General features: G+C 43.0%; 2 long non-coding RNA genes across 2 annotated transcripts; both read right to left on the minus strand.

Annotated features, from left to right (window-relative positions):
- Positions 1-342: 342 nt before the first annotated feature.
- LOC123040415 (uncharacterized) lies at positions 343-3,048 on the minus strand. Its single transcript, XR_006418158.1, has 3 exons — positions 1,262-3,048; positions 1,037-1,091; positions 343-481 (listed from the first exon to the last, which is right to left on the minus strand). It is a non-coding gene; the product is annotated as an uncharacterized lncRNA (long non-coding RNA).
- A 5,953-nt stretch (positions 3,049-9,001) lies between these two features.
- Positions 9,002-10,049, minus strand: LOC123040417 (uncharacterized). The gene is made up of 3 exons (XR_006418159.1): positions 9,897-10,049; positions 9,672-9,726; positions 9,002-9,114 (listed from the first exon to the last, which is right to left on the minus strand). It is a non-coding gene; the product is annotated as an uncharacterized lncRNA (long non-coding RNA).
- Between the last annotated feature and the right edge of the window lie 4,589 nt (positions 10,050-14,638).

Raw genomic sequence — 14,638 nt, forward strand, 5'->3', positions numbered from 1 at the left:
CATCATCTTGAGGCTGCTCATCTATCCTCATTCTACTGGTTGATGATCATTTATAAATTTTCGTGAATAGATCCTAGGCCTAAGACATATAAGATACATCCTTCACACAAAAAAAAGATATACGAGATACAACATGTTCCTATTTGCAAAGCCTACCAAGAACAGATCCTAGGCCTAAGACATACTAGTTATTACAGGACTTTGCTCCTAACAGTAGCAACAAAATTCTTAGCAATTGAACGACAGTAAGCACCACATATTCACTTCATCAAGAGATAAGTACCAAAAATCATCCTCAACAAAGAACTAATTTGTTGGAAAACACATGTCTTACTTACTGAACATCCAGATGCACCACATCCCCATGAGCCTCCACATGTCTGGCTCGCTGGAGGGGAAGACGAGGTTGAAGGAAAGGGCACCGCCGACAAGCATGGAGGCGTACGCCTGGACCCCAAAGATGGTGTACAGATGGACCAAACTACAGTTTCAATAAAACTATAAGAACACAAAGTAAAACTACCAAAACTACGGTTTTAGTAAAACTATAAATTAGTTTAGATTGTGAGAGCATACATGGAAAGTCAGCACCATCAGCAGTAACCATTAACAAAAGAAAGTGAATTATGTCAATGCTGGAAAGAACATCTCTGGAATAGTTTTAATTGAAATAATCTACAGAATACTCTAGTAACTAGAGTACACAGCTAAGATGCTGGAAAGAACATCACACAGGCAGGACAAACCACTCTATCTCTGCACTACAGGCAGGAAAAACTACAGGAGTATACAACTACTCGTACAGGAGTACTATGGGAAAGACAAATACATGAGTAAGATGTTGACCATGCTGGAAAGAACACAACTACTCCAGGTACTACATGAGTACATGAAAGAACACTACAGGCACCAAAAATGCATCCATCTCGCTTACAGTATTACAGGAAAGAACACTAAAGCGAGCTCACAAGCCTCACATACAATAAGTCTTGCCTGTCACAACCAAATTATAGTAAAATGCATCCATCTCACTTACATCTCACATACAGTTAGTCTTGCTTGGCACCACAAGCACCACTTTTGGCGTCGGCCTGCAAGCACAACATAGGATTGGAACTCTGAATCGAACGACAACCAAGCAAACCAATCGATCATCGACAGTAAAACTCTAAAGAAATGTTGACCCTTTTTTCTACTGCTGCTGCTTGGTTGATTACTGAATAAATGTTGACAACTAAAGAGCTTTGATGGGGCACAGAACCTTGAGGCCCTGTTATGGGGTTGTGTGTGATGAAGGTTGCCCTTTGGGGCGGCAGCAACAGCTCCGCCAGATGCAGCAACAGTGTTATCAGCGCGGTTCACAGTGGCTGCCACAGGCAGACCCAGAGACATCCTGAACTTGTTTCCATCAGAACCTCCCCGACATGCAGTTCAATAACAAGCACATACAAGCTAGTTAGATAAAAGGATCACATATCTACAATACACTAAACCAATAATCCATAGATGCATGGCATCCACACACCAGTGCTATGATTCATGAAAGTCCCTTCATAGCTAAGTATGGATTATATCGATTTACTGAGCCAAGATATGTACAAGCATCTGAGAAACACTTGACCCAATGCAACTACCCGGATGCTTCATTCAAGATTTAACACAGTAACTCTACCTGCAGAAAGTAAATTGAAGGCGATCACCATGCACAACACCTCTTTGCATAGGAAAGAACCTTTAATAGACTAAAACTCAAAACAAACACCAATTTACACAACACCTCTTTGTTAGAAAGCCTATGAGGTCGCCGTGCCCCGGTTCGCCAACTATCAAACTATTAGGGGTGGCCCTTGCTAATAGTTGGCATGACATGTGGCCCTTGCTATTAGGGGTGGAGGTACGATTGGGCCAGTACTCAGACTAGTTTCACTATGTTTAAGCAAATGACTACTTCTAAAATGGTACATATAGCACATGCCCAAACAAATATGTGCTTTCAAGGTTGAAAGCTTTAACACAGAACACTGAATAATTCGTTGCCCAAAAGGTGATATATATAGACCAAGTGATGAGAAACCATATGTAGAATTTATAAAAGTAAGGAGCAGAATTTCTAAAAGAAGTACACCATTACGTAGTGCTACAACAAATGTGAAGTGCTTGAAGATGTACATGAATTCACATTTAGAAGGAAAGACATGTACTGTAAAAGGTTCCATATCTGAAAGATATTCACTCAACTAAAAGAAGGTCGAGTTTTACTTGCAAATGAAAACATGCTAGAACCTTTCTGTCAATTTATGAGAAGTAGAACCACTCTGCCACATGGTTGTTCTTTAAATATAAAAAATGAGCTGCAACATAGGCTAAGAAAAGCTATGAGCATCTTTTGGGCAGACCATCCAGGACGATGTACAAATCAGAATGAAAGCATGATTAATATATTTCAGGGTGAGTTCTTAGATTCAGACTATCACTGGTAGTGTAATTTTCTACTACATAGACATCTATTGAACCAATGTGAATAATAGCTTATTGTAGGCAAATCATTTGGATAACAATAACTTGTTCAGATAGCCGGAATCAATTAAGCTGCTTAGGCATCTGTGTACGTGATTTTCTTGCAAAGAGTTGATCAACCAGCCTGTTAGCTTACCTTAGATAGCTTGTGTGTGTGTGTGTGCAGCGTGTACATGCTCGCCACCAAGTGTTAGTGCTGCTTGTGCTCGATGCGTGCTGCTACTGCTTGTGCTCGAAGGAGTGGAAAGGGAGCGGGGCCACGGAGAAGAAGAAGAGGAACGGCGACGAGGGCGGCTTCCCGCGGCGGCAGCAACGTCTCTTTCCATCGTGGCCTTATCAGCGACGAGGCGGTGGTGGTTCACGTGACGACGGCCGCGGGATCGACTCCGCACGCACCGGCGCGGTTGATGGGCGCGCTCTGGTCGCTGCAGCACCGCGCGCCAGGCCAGTGTGCGCTCCCGCCGGTGCTTGTTTCGGTGCCTGCCATGGCGCGGATCGAGGGAGGGAGGAGATAGAGCTGGTTGTCCCCAACAAATCCCTTCACCTGTACGAGCAACGGCCCCATCGGACTAGTGAGACGCAGATCCAGCAGAGCAAGCGGCGAGGAAAGGCGTGGGGAGTGGGGACGTACCAGGGCGTGGGTGTGATATGGGAGACGTCGGCTGCGATGCCGGGCGTGGCGGTGATGTCGTAGAGGGAGAGGGACGACAGTCAGGCGACGCGGTGGGCACCGCTGTGGGACGCGTCGAGGAAGGAGGAGGTGGTGGTGGAAGGTGGTCAGATCTGAATCGGGGAGAATGGATCTGAATCAGGAAGGATGGGATCGGCGGGGTGGCGGCGGCAGAGACGAGGGGAGGGATCAGGGTGGGTGGCGGATCTGGAGCGCTAGGGTTCATGGGGTGAGAGGGTGAGGGAATTTCCTTTTTTGTTTTTTGAGACAAAGAGGGGGACCGGGGGGGGGGGGGTGAGGGAGAAAGGGCTGTCGTCGGATCCGGGAGCATCTCACGGCGTTTGAGCACGATCCACGTGACATGTCCATGGGCCAATCAGAACCCAGTACACGTTATGACCTTCTAAATTGGTCGTAATCGACTAAAAATAAGGTGTTGAACCATATTTTTTCAAAAAAGGTGTTGAATCATATAAATTGCTTTATGATATGAGAAATTCAAAAAGAAACATTCTCATTGTGTCACCAAATGTGACATAGTTTTTAGGAAAACTAACAAACTTGGAATTGGCATAAGACAAATATCTTTTAAAAATTGTTATGAGAAATGAGTTTTTAGGGGGGGGGGTCATTTTCTATTTTTGGAGTGCCAAAAATGTATACATCACCAGTCCATTTTCCAAAACTATAAGACATCATTTTAAGTACAGTTGACCAAATCTTTAGATGTAAAATGCTTTCGATCCACCTCTCATCAAAAAGACAAATTATGTTTCAAAAAAGAATCTACTCAGCATTCTTTAATTTTTCTTCTACTTTTTCACATGAAAATTCAAAGAAATGATCTCATATTGTGCACAATGGTGCATCCTGGAATTCTAAACAATGTTGCCTAAGGAAATTTTGGTTTTCTTTGCTCGAAAATTTCGTTTTCCATTTTTGAGAGCCCAAAATGAGTTTTTCTGTGAAGGACCTACCATATATTTGTTGCAAAATTGTACCAACTCAATTTTACAAAAGACTAGGCCATGTTTAATGCACTATTGACCAAATGGTCGGGTGTCAAAAGCCTTGATCCACCTCTGGTGAAAAAGACAAATTTCCGTCGATTCAGTAGGAAGCGGATCAAATTTGAACTGTAGCTGCCTCATAGTTTGCTCTTTATTTTTTCCAAAAATCATTTCTAAGTACATAACTATCTATTTAATCAGAGAAACATCAAAAGGTTTCCAAGATTCAACAACTAGCTAAGAACGGTCAAGCCCGCCGTTTCGACCGCATTTTGAAACGGGCATAAAAAATTCAAAAAAATCAAAAAATTGGAAAACCTTCACATTGTGTCATCATATGTGACCAAGTTTTCAGGAAAATAATAAACTTGTAATACGACAATTACTTTAAAAAAGTGTTCTAAAAATGAGCTATCATGCATGAAGATTCATGGCTTTCAAGCCAAATGATCAATCTTATGGCCACATTCATGGCATAGTTTGTTCAAATGATCTCATATTGTGCACAATGGTGCATCTTGGAATTCCAAACAATGTTGCCTAAGGGAGTTTTCATTTTCTTTGCACGAAAAATTCATTTTCCATTTTTTGAGTGCTCGAAAAGAGGTTTTTTGTGAAGGACCTACCATATATTTGTTGCTAAATTGTACCAAATCAATTTTCTAAAATACTAGGACATATTTAATGCACAATTGACGAAATGGTTGTGTGTAAAAAGTTTTGATCCACCTCTCGTGAAAAAGACAAATTTCCACCAATTCAGTTGGAAGCGGGTCAAATTTGAACTATAGCTACCTCGTAGTTTTCTCTTTATTTTTTTCCAAAAATAATTTCTAAGTACATAATAGTATCTATTTAATCAGGGAAACACCAAAAAAATTCCAAGATTCAACCACTAGCTAGGAAAAGTTATTCCCGCCATTTTGACCGCATTTTGAAACGAGCATAAAAATTTCAAAAAAAAATCAAAAAATTGGAAAACCTTCGCGTTGTGTCATTATATGTGGCCAAGTTACCAGCAAAAATTATAAACTTGTAATACGACAATTATTTTGAAAAAGTGTTCTCAGAACGAGCTATCAAGTGTGAAGATGCATGGCTTTCAACCCAAATGCTCAATCTTATGCCCACATTCATGACATAGTTTGTTCAAATGATCTCATATTGTGCACAAGTGTGCATCTTGGAATGGCAAACAAGGAAGTTTTCATTTTCTTTGGATGAAAAATTCATTTTCCATTTGTTTGACTGCCGAAAATGAGTTTTTTTGTGAAGGACCTACCATATATTTGTTGCAAAATTGTACCAAATCAATTTTCTAAAATACTAGGACACATTTAATGCACAATTGACCAAATGGTTCGGTGTAAAGAGTTTTGATCCACCTCTCGTGAAAAAGACAAATTTCCGCCGATTCACTTGGAAGCGGGTCAAATTTGAACTGTAGCTACCTCGTACTTTGCTCTTTATTTTTTCCAAAAATCATTTCTAGGTACATAAGTATCTATTTAATCAGCGAAACACCAAAAAAAATTCCAAGATTCAACCACTAGCTAGGAACGGTTATTCCCGCCGTTTTGACTGCATTTTGAAACGGGCATAAAAAATTCAAAAAATTGGAAAACCTTCACATTGTGTCATTATATGTGGCCAAGTTACCAGCAAAAATTATAACCTTGTAATACGGCAATTATTTTAAAAGAGTGTTCTCAGAAACGAGCTATCAAGTGTGAAGATGCATGGCTTTCAGCCCAAATGCTCAATCTTATGCCCACATTCATGACATAGTTTGTTCAAATGATCTTATATTGTGCATAAGGCATCTTGGAATGACAAACAATGTTCCCTAAGGAAGTTTTTATTTTCTTTGGACAAAAAATTCATTTTCCATTTTCTGAGTGCCCGAAATGATTTGTTTTGTGAAGGACCTACCATATATTTGTTGCAAAATTGGACCAAATCAATTTTCTAAAATACTAGGACATATTTAATGCACAAGTGACAAAATGGTTGGGTGTCAAAAGTTTTGATCCACCTCTCGTCAAAAAGACAAATTTCCGCCGATTCAGTTGGAAGCGGGTCAAATTTGAACTGCAGCTGCCTCATAGTTTGCTATTTATTTTTTCCAAAAATGATTTATAGTTACATAAGTACCTATTTAATCAGAAATACATGGTTTGGTGGCGATACATCGAGGTTTGGACGGTGGCCGAGGGCCCCAACTCTAGAGCACGTAAACTCGCATGCCCGCCGCGTGGTCACCCTGTGACCTGGTGTTGCCATGCGTTCTGGGCGGCGTAGGCATGTCTAGTGGGTTGGGCACTCCCCAGGTAGGTGCTAGGAAGAAAATTACAACATAAGATTCTCACAAGGAGACCGATCTATGCTCAAACATGAATTAGCAGCCAAGTGTTTGATAAGCGGTACGGGAAATGCACATGGCTAATGGGCGTGAGTCTTGGCTGAGGATGATCAGTTACTAAGAAGACTGTCTTCATAAATTTTCTGCTCAAAAGGACGAGCCTAGGTGGTACTTGCGTTGCAAAGTACCACACTGGACATAAATACGAATGTTGAAGCTGGGCTCAAAATAATGAATGGATTGAGCTGGCATTTGGTGGAGGATGGTTATTTGGGCATAGGAAAGCAGTTTCGAAAATGGATACTATTTGGACATGCCAAAGTGGTACTTCCTTCACAATGCTCTTCTCTGGACAGAAACTTCGAAAAATTAGTGAGAGAAATTGGCTAAATGAAATGAGCTCAAATTTGGTGTAGGTAAGTTACATAGGCATATAGAATATGTGGAAAAAATTCAACTCATTAGGATATGCATAGCTAGTACTTCTTTCACAAAGGTTCTAGGTGGACAAAAACTTTGGAAATTTGCCGAGGAAGATTTACTAGGCAAATGGAGCTGAATTTTGTCATGAGGCAATGATTTGGATAGGAAAGAGTGCCCAAATATTTTGAGGGCAACCAAGAATATATAAATAACACTTCCTTCACAATGCTCTTCTCTGGACAGAAACTTCAGAAAATTAGTGAGAGAAATTGGCTAAATGAACTGAGCTCAAATTTGGTGTACGTAAGTTACATAGGCATATAGAATATGTGGCAAAAATTCAACTCATTAGGATATGCATAGCTAGTACTTCTTTCACAAAGGTTCTAGGTGGACAAAAACTTTGGAAATTTGCCAAGGAAGATTTACGAGGCAAATGGAGATTAATTTTGTCATGAGGCTTTGGATAGGAAATAGTGCCCAAAATTTTTGAGGGCAATCAAGAATATATAAATAGCACTTCCTTCACAAAGTGTTGTTCTGAATAGAATAGAAAAAATGAATATTTTTGAATTATACTAGGCAAGGAAGGTTTTTTTACATATTTTACGAACATATGACCCAAAGAATTGACGAGATTTTTTTTGGGAATTTTGGGAATGACGGAAATATAGGTTGCTTCACAACCTAGGGCAAAAATTGACACATGGACATGACACATAGGCAAAACTGATGAGGTGGCGCCTAGTTATAGCAACCCACCATAATTTACAAGGTTATGACCATATATATTGGTCGTGATTAGCTAGAAATAAGGCAGCGGACCAGTGCTATCTGCTTTATGACCATTTCGTGTAAGGAAATTACGACCTTTCTGACCAAAATGGTCGTTATAGTTTAGGGTTTGGATCCCCCCGAACAGCTTTTGACCAATTGGTCTCAAATGGCCGTAGATTTATGATCAATTCTTCCAGGGTCACTGATAGAAGGTCACAAGTTGACATATTTCTTGTAGTGGCACTGGACAAGTTGTTAGCACAGTCCTCACAGTCGAGCGGGAGGAAGAAGGCAAAGCCTATTAAGTTTGAGCGCCCTGTGTATTAGATTTCTGAAGTCTTGACTCCGTCCAAGCAAAGGTATCCGCATTACCAGAAGCTTGTCTATGGGATTTATCTGACCGCGAAGAAAGTTGCGCATTACTTTGCAGACCATTCAGTTTCAGTCGTCAGCAATGCTCCATTATCAGAAATCTTGAATAACTGAGATACGACTGGTCGAGTGGCCAAGTGGGCGATCGAACTCCTCCCTTTAGATATCAAGTTTGAAGCGAAAAAGACAATCAAGTCTCAAGCAATAGCGGATTTCCTCGCCGAGTGGATTGAACAGCAGCAACCGACTTAGGTTCGCTCGGAACATTGGACAATGTTCTTTGATGGGTCCAAGATGTTGAACGGTTCTGGTGCTAGAGTGGTCCTAGTATCCCCAAGAGGCGACAAGCTCATTTATGTCCTTTAGATTCACTTTGATTCTTCAAACAATGAAGCTGAGTATGAAGCACTTCTATATGGGTTGCATATGGCCATCTCACTCGGCGTCCGTCGCCTGATGGTCTATGGCGACTCAGATTTGGTGGTCAATCAAGTAATGAAGGAATGGGACATCAGGAGCCCTGCCATGAGTGGTTACTACAATGCAGTAAGAAAACTAGAGAAGAAGTTTGAGGGGTTAGAGCTCCACCACATACCCCTAATCAAGAATCAAGCAACCGATGATTCGGCGAAGATAGGTTCCACTCGGAAACCTATTCCCAGTAATGTGTTCTTGGAGCATCTCCGCACCTTGTCAGTTCAAGAAGATCCCTTTACAGAGGAGCCCCCGCAACCGATAAGTTTAACCAATCCGACCACATATTCTCTTCATCAAGATATAAGTACCAAAAATCATCCTCAACAAAGAACTAATTTGCTGGAAAACACATGTCTTACTTACTGAACATCCAGATGCACCACATCCCCATGAGCCTCCACATGTCTGGCTCGCTGGAGGGGAAGACGAGGTTGAAGGAAAGGGCACCGCCGACAAGCATGGAGGCGTACGCCTGGACCCCAAAGATGGTGTACAGATGGACCAAACTACAGTTTCAATAAAACTATAAGAACACAAAGTAAAACTACCAAAACTACGGTTTTAGTAAAACTATAAATTAGTTTAGATTGTGAGAGCATACCTGGAAAGTCAGCACCATCAGCAGTAACCATTAACAAAAGAAAGTGAATTATGTCAATGCTGGAAAGAACATCTCTGGAATAGTTTTAATTGAAATAATCTACAGAATACTCTAGTAACTAGAGTACACAGCTAAGATGCTGGAAAGAACATCACACAGGCAGGACAAACCACTCTATCTCTGCACTACAGGCAGGAAAAACTACAGGAGTATACAACTACTCGTACAGGAGTACTATGGGCAAGACAAATACATGAGTAAGATGTTGACCATGCTGGAAAGAACACAACTACTCCAGGTACTACATGAGTACATGAAAGAACACTACAGGCACCAAAAAATGCATCCATCTCGCTTACAGTATTACAGGAAAGAACACTAAAGCGAGCTCACAAGCCTCACATACAATAAGTCTTGCCTGTCACAACCAAATTATAGTAAAAATGCATCCATCTCACTTACATCTCACATACAGTTAGTCTTGCTTGGCACCACAAGCACCACTTTTGGCGTCGGCCTGCAAGCACAACATAGGATTGGAACTCTGAATCGAACGACAACCAAGCAAACCAATCGATCATCGACAGTAAAACTCTAAAGAAATGTTGACCCTTTTTTCTACTGCTGCTGCTTGGTTGATTACTGAATAAATGTTGACAACTAAAGAGCTTTGATGGGGCACAGAACCTTGAGGCCCTGTTATGGGGTTGTGTGTGATGAAGGTTGCCCTTTGGGGCGGCAGCGACAGCTCCGCCAGATGCAGCAACAGTGTTATCAGCGCGGTTCACAGTGGCTGCCACAGGCAGACCCAGAGACATCCTAAACTTGTTTCCAACAGAACCTCCCCGACATGCAGTTCAATAACAAGCACATACAAGCTAGTTAGATAAAAGGATCACATATCTACAATACACTAAACCAATAATCCATAGATGCATGGCATCCACACACCAGTGCTATGATTCATGAAAGTCCCTTCATAGCTAAGTATGGATTATATCGATTTACTGAGACAAGATACATACAAGCATCTGAGAAACACTTGACCCAAGAGATGCAACTACCCGGATGCTTCATTCAAGATTTAACACAGTAACTCTACATGCAGAAAGTAAATTGAAGGCGATCACCATGCACAACACCTCTTTGCATAGGAAAGAACCTTTAATAGACTAAAACTCAAAACAAACACCAATTTACACAACACCTCTTTGTTAGAAAGCCTATGAGGTCGCCGTGCCCCGGTCCGCCAACTATCAAACTATTAGGGGTGGCCCTTGCTAATAGTTGGCATGACATGTGGCCCTTGCTATTAGGGGTGGAGGTACGATTGGGCCAGTACTCAGACTAGTTTCACTATGTTTAAGCAAATGACTACTTCTAAAATGGTACATATAGCACATGCCCAAACAAATATGTGCTTTCAAGGTTGAAAGCTTTAACACAGAACACTGAATAATTCGTTGCCCAAAAGGTGCTATATATAGACCAAGTGATGAGAAACCATATGTAGAATTTATAAAAGTAAGGAGCAGAATTTCTAAAAGAAGTACACCATTACATAGTGCTACAACAAATGTGAAGTGCTTGATGATGTACATGAATTCACATTTAGAAGGAAAGACATGTAGTGTAAAAGGTTCCATATCTGAAAGATATTCACTCAACTAAAAGAAGGTCGAGTTTTACTTGCAAATGAAAACATGCTAGAACCTTTCTGTCAATTTATGAGAAGTAGAACCACTCTGCCACATGGTTGTTCTTTAAATATAAAAAATGAGCTGCAACACAGGCTAAGAAAAGCTATGAGCATCTTTTGGGCAGACCATCCAGGACGATGTACAAATCAAAATGAAAGCATGATTAATATATTTCAGGGTGAGTTCTTAGATTCAGACTATCACTGGTAGTGTAATTTTCTACTACATAGACATCTATTGAACCAATGTGAATAATAGCTTATTGTAGGCAAATCATTTGGATAACAATAACTTGTTCAGATAGCTGGAATCAATTAAGCTGCTTGGGCATCTGTGTGCGTGATTGTCTTGCAAAGAATTGATCAACCAGCCTGTTAGCTTACCTTAGATAGCTTGTGTGTGTGTGTGCAGCGTGTACATGCTCGCCACCAAGTGTTAGTGCTGCTTGTGCTCGATGCGTGCTGCTACTGCTTGTGCTTGAAGGAGTGGAAAGTGAGCGGGGCCACGGAGAAGAAGAAGAGGAACGGCTATGAGGGCGGCTTCCCGCGGCGGCAGCAACATCTCTTTCCATCGTGGCCTTATCAGCGACGAGGCGGTGGTGGTTCGCGTGACGACGGCCGCGGGATCGACTTTGCACGCACTGGCGGTGGTGGTTCTGGTGCTAGAGTGGTCCTAGTATCCCCAAGAGGCGACAAGCTCATTTATGTCCTTCAGATTCACTTTGATTCTTCAAACAATGAAGCTGAGTATGAAGCACTTCTATATGGGTTGCATATGGCCATCTCACTCGGCGTCCGTCGCCTGATGGTCTATGGCGACTCAGATTTGGTGGTCAATCAAGTAATGAAGGAATGGGACATCAGGAGCCCTGCCATGAGTGGTTACTACAATGCAGTAAGAGAACTAGAGAAGAAGTTTGAGGGGTTAGAGCTCCACCACATACCCCTAATCAAGAATCAAGCAACCGATGATTCGACGAAGATAGGTTCCACTCGGAAACCTATTCCCAGTAATGTGTTCTTGGAGCATCTCCGCACCTTGTCAGTTCAAGAAGATCCCTTTATGGAGGAGCCCCCGCAACCGATCAGTTTAATCAATCCGACTGAAGTTGAAGTGCCAGCGGTGGTCGACCTGATTATTGAAGTTTCGGTAATCACCCTCGACTGGATAGTGCCATACATCACATACCTGCTCAGGCGGGAGCTCCCAGAGGATGAAGACGAAGCCCGCCAGATCATTCGCAGATCCAAGGCCTTAACAGTGATAAGTGGTCAGCTTCTCAGAGAAAGCGTTATCGGCGTGGCTAAGCCGTGTATTTCTCAAGAGGAAGGTCGACTGATCTTAAATGAGATTCACTCGGGGACCTATGGTCACCATGCGTCCTCTCAGACCATCGTGGCTAAAGCATACCAAGGTGGATTCTACTATCCACGAGCGAATGAGATGGCAATAGATATTGTTGACAAGTGTGAAGGGTGCTAGTTCAACTCAAACATGTCCCACAAACCTGCATCGGCCTTGAAGACTATTCCACTCGTCTGGCCATTTGCTGTTTGGGAATTGGACATGATTGGACCTCTGAAGACTAGTAGAAGCAGCTTCACTCATTTGCTCATAGCAGTCGACAAGTTTACCAAGTGGATCGAAGCCAAACCTATCAAGAATCTTGATTCAAGCACTGCCATCAGTTTCTTATGGGAGCTGATATTCCACTATGGAGTCCCTCACAATGTTATCACAGATAATGGCTCCAACTTTGATTCTGATGAATTCAGAGCATTGTGCGCTTCCCTAGGCACTCGGGTCGATTACGTATCCGTTGCGCACCCGCAGTCAAATGGGAAGCCTGAAAGGGCTAATGGCTTGATCCTACAAGGGCTGAAACCCCGACCGATGCGTGACCTTAAGCACGCAGCTGGAGCTTGGGTGACTGAATTGCCATATGTCCTATGGGGATTGAGAATGACTCCCAATCGGTCGACTGATCGAACCCCTTTCTTCATGGTATATGGTGCTGAAGCTGTGCTTCCGAGTGATTTGCTGCACAATGCCCCCCGAGTGGAACTCTTCTTAGAGGCTAAAATAGAAAAGGCATGGCAGGACGCAGTTGATCTCCTAGAGGAAGAATGAGAGATGGCTCTGATCCGATCGACCATCTATCAACAATCCCTGCGTCGATTCCATGCCTGAAATGTTAGAGGCCGAGCATTTCAGGAAGGAGATCTTGTGCTCCGAGTGCACCAGAAATGGCCTCACAAGCTCGCTCCAGCCTGGGAAGGGCCCTTCATCATCACCTAAGTGCTCCACAACGGGGCGTATCACCTTTACAATGTAGCCAAGAAAGACGACGAGCCACGCTCGTGGAATGCGGATTTGCTCCGCCGTTTTTATAAGAATCCTTCGGTTAGCTTATCAAAGACATGTTTTTTTGCAGTATCTTAATGATTGTTTTCACATAAGCATGTGTGTTCAAATCCCCAGTGGGTAGCTTAGCTGCGAACCCGATTCTCCTAAGTTTCAAAAACAATCCGAGTGAAGAGCAACCCTCTCACCCGGGGGCTTAGCCGAGAATCCGATTCGCCTAAGTTTCAAAAACACTCCGAGTGAAGAGCAACCCTCTCACTCGGAGGCTTAGCTGTGATCCCGTACTCGCCTAAGCTTCAAAAACACTCCGAGTGAAGAGCAACCCTCTCACTCGGGGGCTTAGCTGCGACCCAGTACTCACCTAAGCTTCAAAAACACTTTGAGTGAAGAGCAATCCTCTCACTCGGGGGCTTAGCTGTGATCCCGTACTCGCCTAAGTTTCAAAAACACTCCGAGTGAAGAGCAATCCTCTCACTCGGCAGCTTAGCTGTGATCCCGTACTCACCCAAGTTTCAAAAACACTCCGAGTGAAGAGCAACCCTCTCACTCGGGGGCTTAGCCGCGATCCCGTACTGGCCTAAGTTTTAAAAACACTCCAAGTGGAGAGCAACCCTCTCACTCGGGGGCTTAGCTGCGATCCCGTACTCGCCTAAGTTTCAAAAACACTCCAAGTGAAGAGCAACCCTCTCACTCAGAGGCTTAGCTGCGACCCCGTACTCGCCTAAGTTTCAAAAACACTCCGAGTGGAGAGCAACCCTCTCACTCGGGGGCTTAGCCACGAATCCGATTCGCCTAAGTTTCAAAAACACTCCGAGTGAAGAGCAATCCTCTCACTCAGGGGCTTAGCTGCGATCCCATACTCACCTAAGTTTCAAAAACACTCGAGTGGAGAGAAACCCTCTCACTCGGGGGCTTAGCTGTGATCCCGTACTCGCCTAAGTTTCAGAAACACTCGGAGTGAAGAGCAACCCTCTCACTCGGAGGCTTAGTTGCGATCCCGTACTCGCCTAAGCTTCAAAAACACTCCGAGTGAAGAGCAATCCTCTCACTCGGGGGCTTAGCTGCGATCCTGTACTCGCCTAAGTTTCAAAAAACACCCCGAGTCAAGAGCAACCCTCTCACTCGGAGGCTTAGCTGCGACCCTGTACTCGCCTAAGTTTCAAAAACACTTCGAGTGAAGAGCTACCCTTTCACTTGGGGGCTTAACTGCGATCCCGTACTCACCTAAGTTTCAAAAACACTTCAAGTGAAGAGCAACCCTCTCACTCGAAAGCCTGGCCACACGCTTTGAGTTCCGCCACAAGTACAACATATGGTTGCACTTTGAGCTACGCCACAGGTACAACATCTAGTACGAGTGGAGAG

The sequence above is a fragment of the Triticum aestivum genome, chromosome 2B (genome assembly GCF_018294505.1).
Source record: "Triticum aestivum cultivar Chinese Spring chromosome 2B, IWGSC CS RefSeq v2.1, whole genome shotgun sequence".
NCBI classification, from domain to species: Eukaryota; Viridiplantae; Streptophyta; class Magnoliopsida; order Poales; family Poaceae; genus Triticum; species Triticum aestivum.